This window comes from Taudactylus pleione, unplaced genomic scaffold (genome assembly GCF_031769625.1).
Source record: "Taudactylus pleione unplaced genomic scaffold, aTauple2 ptg000914l, whole genome shotgun sequence".
NCBI lineage: Eukaryota > Metazoa > Chordata > Amphibia > Anura > Myobatrachidae > Taudactylus > Taudactylus pleione.
Window position 1 is genome coordinate 1,333,992 of NW_028285315.1, and position 5,025 is coordinate 1,339,016.

At 43.5% G+C, this 5,025-nt stretch overlaps 1 protein-coding gene across 2 annotated transcripts in view; it reads right to left on the reverse strand.

The window, feature by feature from the left end:
* The window catches only part of LOC148473719 (uncharacterized), a 49,855-nt gene extending 44,999 nt beyond the window's left edge, over positions 1-4,856 (reverse strand). Inside the window, exon 1 of one of the 2 annotated variants that reach the window (XM_088459572.1) lies at positions 4,790-4,856. The gene's annotated coding sequence lies outside the window, so the exon portion shown is untranslated. Of the gene's footprint in view, positions 1-3,660; positions 3,676-4,789 lie in introns of those variants that run through there. The other variant, XM_088459573.1, reaches the window with a different exon arrangement.
* Positions 4,857-5,025: the final 169 nt, after the last annotated feature.

Consider the following 5,025-nt stretch of genomic DNA (forward strand, 5'->3'; position numbering starts at 1 on the left):
AACGATTTGAACGATTTTACCAAAGTTTTGAACGATTTGAACGATTGAACGATTTTTGACTACATTAAAATGAATGGAATCGTCCAAGTCTGACTGCAAACACATCAGATGTCAGAAATCGTTATCTGACCATCGGGAACGCGCATCGTTGATCGTCCATCGTTCAGGCATGTCAGATATGAACGATTTTCCTTCAGATATGAACGACTGAACGATTTTTAAATCGTTATCGTTCATATCTGAAGGAAAAATCTGATCGTGTGTATGCACCACTTGAGCAAGTCCGGGAGTCTGGGAGCAGCAGAATAACCTAGCACTGCCCTGGACATATATGTACATATTGGGCTCTATAGCAGCACATCCCTAACAGTGAATGTTTTACAGATCTCCTAGTTGATGCACAGGTTATTTCTTACTAGCGGATACATGTTAAAAGATCCACAGGTGGTGCTAATTATTTCATTTGTGATACTGAGGTTAACATGCAGCACTAGTAAAATTCTATTATATTACTATTTCTATTGTGGTCATGGTGTGGGATGGGGGTTTCCAGGCAGACGGGACTCCCCCCTGCGCTTGCCTATGAGTGTTGTGGCAAGCGACATACACACTGCACGATCCGGCGTACGACGCAAGGTGTGTCATTACATGTAACAGCACCAAGTCGTTAATTGCATCGTCACCTTCTGCCGTGCAGCACAGCAGATTGGATGATCCGATGAATGATGGCCAGTAAGGACGGATCGAGCGTACACACTATACGATGTGTACAGTATATAGTTCCAATCCGCATCTGGATTATATATTGTAGGATACATCGTATGGTGTGTACCCAGCACTAGACTACATACATTATAGTGTTATCAAACTCTAAGAAAACATGTGATATTGGGCCTGATTCAGAGCCGCTCGTAAGCGGGCGCTCGTTCGCTCCGAGCGATGTTTTCCCAACTGCGCATGCGTACGGATCGTAATACGCATGCGCGAACCAGTCAGTGCGGCCGAAAATCGTTTGTTCGCTAAATAGCGAATGCCTGCTATTTTGAGTGACAGAATGAGGCGTATGTGGGTGGTAACAGGGCAAGGTGCTTGAAAACGGGGAGTGGAGATCCGAACGCAGGCGTGCTTAAAGGTCAAAACGGGCGTTTTAAGGGTGTGCATAATTAATACAGCAGCGTCATTGACGTCACTGGGTGGATTTTATAGCCAGAACTCGCAAAATTGTGGTAGCAAAAACCAACCACAAGAATAGCGAGCAGTTAATACCCTGGTCGATGTACTCGATTAATCTAATAAATAGTGGACATGACGTAGGATGTGAGCGGCCAGGGGGCGTATTTTTTCAAAAAACGACCGCAAGTTTTGTTCGCTCGTTCATACATAGAGGCGTGAACAGACCGCAAAGAGCGAACGGTTCATTTGAATAGCCACCCCTATTTTCTGAACGAGCGAGCGCAAATAGCGTCCGGCTCTGAATCAGGCCCATAGTGTAGACCTCGGGGGAGATGTATTAAGACTCCTAAAGAGTGGAGAAGTTGGATATAGCAACGAATCAGCTTCTACCTAGCATTTATACAGTACATTCTAAAAAAATAATAAAATGTCAACTTCTTCACTCTTTAGAAGGCCTGATACATCTTTCCCTATGAACTATGATGTTGTCACTTCTATTAACTTTCAGAATAACAGCTTTCATTGAACATTTAAAGTTGCTCACTGTCACTACAATATTTCTGTGAAATACTATCCTGTCGTTCTAGTCACTGACTTCAATATCTATATGCCCTATTAACAAATCAGTAGGCAGCAGCCTTTATTTATTTGTGTATATATCATAGTTTATTTTTAAAAAAATCCAATTCACATTATGATACAATTTTCTTTGCTTTCAGCATGTAAAGCACTATGAGAAAAACCATCATGGTACTGTAGGTCCCATGCAGAAATAGCTCAAATTGTAGTAATAATGGGCATAGGTATAAAAAGACAATTGATCACTTTGATATATTTAGTAGGAGAACCGGAGGAGGGGGCCCATCTGTGGTCCCCTCCTCTCTCCACGGTGGCCGGTCGGACCCATTATAAATACGTCCCTGGGGTGAACTCAGTGTCCACCATTCAACAGCAAATTATTAGGAATAAATACTACTTTCCGTACTTTTGAAACATAAGCAATTAAGAAACAGCACTCAGGGGGAGATTTAATAAAGCTTGAAGAGAGATACAGGCTGTTGAAAAATGACAGGAGCTGATTGGTTGGTGCTATTTATCTCCAATTTTATCTCTCTTCAAGCTTTATTAAATCTCCCCCTTACCAGTGGCGGAACTCCCGGAGACAATGGAGTCAGTTGCCGCTGGGCGCCAGCCCTGAAGGGGGTACCTGGTTCCATTGTCACCCGGGTCCCGGCCATTCCACCTACCTAGTAAAAAGAAACAGAGCCAGAGGAGCCGCTGAGTTGAGCGCCGAATAGCATCAGCATGTTCGGCGCTCCTCCTCCGGCTCCACCACGTCTGCACTCTGTCTCTGTTGTCTCTCTGGTTGCAGCGGACGTCACGTATCATGTGACCGTCCGCGCCCCTGTGCCTGCCCCTTCTGAGGAGCCTCTGATACTATAGTGAAAAAGATTTTTATAACACCGCACATTGCATCGAGTGGAGCCTCTGATACTGCAACTTGGTTGGCATCGGCGGCTGGCACTGACTACTGCGGACCGTGGAGAGTGGCCGGGACCCGAGACAGGCTGCGAGACAGGCAGTACAATATAATAAGCCTGTCTCAGTGTCTGGCAAGCCAAGCTCCATGAGGGTGAGGGGTGGGGTGGTCGTTGCCTGCCGTTGGAGTTGGCGGTGGGGGGGGAGCTGGTCTAGGACTTTGGGGGTAGCCACGAGTCATCTCCTGTGGAGAACTTGAAGCTGACTGGTAAAGATACTGCTGAACGGCCTGCTTATTTCCCTTTCTATTCTTTGTCTCTCTCCGTCATCACAAGCTGCAGCAGGGTAGGAACCATTACACCTGTCTCATGTGGGGAATGTCACATGCAGCAGAATATGTGAAGTAGCCATAATCTAGTAATCATGTAAACTTGTTACCAGTTCAAACAAGACAGACCTCATAGATGCACAAAGAAGCAAATGTCTGCTTAGCAGGCACAAATTAATTGTAGACCCTGTTAAGGTTTAAACATAATAATTATATGTTTTCTAACTGCTAAACATAAATATAAGTACTGCAATATTATATTTTCTATAGATGTGTATGTTATTGTAACTGGTATGAAAAGACAGTCAGTTAGTGTATGGGTAATCAAGAGGTTATAGTAAAGTTAGCTTAATAAGAAGGCCTAATGTGTAAGGATACCTGCAATCATACGCTACCTCTATCAGCTGGAGTACCGCAAGGCTCTGTCTTAGGTCCTCTGCTATTCTCAATCTATACCACCTCTCTTGGCAAACTAATCACCTCTTTTGGATTTCAGTACCATCTGTATGCGGATGATACTCAAATCTACCTATCCTCTCCAGATTTATCTCCATCTGTATTGGTCCGTGTCACTGAATGTCTTTCTGCCATTTCATCTTGGATGTCATCTCGCCACCTGAAACTTAATATTTCTAAAACAGAATTAATGATATTTCCACCGGCCAATAACAGTTACCAACCTGATCTCTCTATCACTGTTGATACCTCGACCATCCACCACGCCCGACAAGCTCGCTGCCTTGGTGCCATCCTTGACTCTGAACTGTCCTTTGTTCCCCACATTCAATCTGCCTCAAAATCATGTTACATACATTTAAAAAACATATTCAAAATTCGACCATATCTCACACAAGACACTGCAAAAACTCTAATCCATGCACTTATTATTTCCCACATTGACTATTGCAATAGCCTCCTTACTGGTCTTCCCAAAAACAGGCTATCACCATTACAATCCATTATGAATGCAGCTGCATGGCTTATCTTCCTTGCGAAACGTTCTTCTTCTGCTGCCCCGCTCTGTCAGTCCCTCCATTGGTTGCCGGTTTTCTACCGTATTCAATACAAAATACTTTCACTTACACATAAGGCTATTAACCAAACCACACCAACATACATCTCTTCACTCATCTCAAAATATCTCCCAACCCGACCTCTCCGCTCAGCACAAGATCTGCGTCTCTCATCCCCATGCATTACTTGCTCCCATTCATGGTTACAGGACTTTCTACGCGCTGCACCCATTCTATGGAATGAACTACCTCACACAATAAGACTTTCCTCTAGTCTCCAAGCGTTCCCTGAAAACTCACCTCTTCAGGCAAGCTTATCAGATTCCAGAACCTCCCACATAACCTTCATAGCTTCCATATCTAATTACATCCCCTTTTACAGTCCACACACAATCTCACATCCTCCTGACATTTGGTCGACATTCCTGTGTGACTGGATCATGCAGCCAACCAAGAAACTGTGCATTCTGGTTTGACCAAAATGCAATATATAGCACCTATCCTTGTGTATCAATGCCTATTTCCCTATGATTGTAAGCTTGCGAGCAGGGCCTTCCTAGCTATATATCTGTTATTACCCAGTTTTGTTCTATTAATGCTTACAATTGTAAAGTGCAACAGAATATGCTGTGCTATATAAGAAACTGTTAATAAATAAATAAATAAATATTACCCAAGGACAAAAAAATTGTTACATAGTGCAATAATATTACTAAAACGCGGCTCCCCCAGAGCAACATTTAGTAATGTTGATGATTTATCACGTCCTGGTTTAGTCAATATTAACAATATCAACCTGCAGTACAACACAACACTCCAGTCACTCCGAGAGACACTGCTGGAGAGGTTATATTATATATATTATATCCTATCCTTTCATCTGATTGGCTGACTTTGGGTCACGCGGTTTCCTGCAGTAGATGTCTGGGAGTTGTAGTTCCTTCCTCTGATATGTGAGTTCAGCGTCAGAAAACTGCAAATCCCAGAATACCCCGGAACAAAAAAAAAAAAATACCGCCCCCCCCCGTCTCC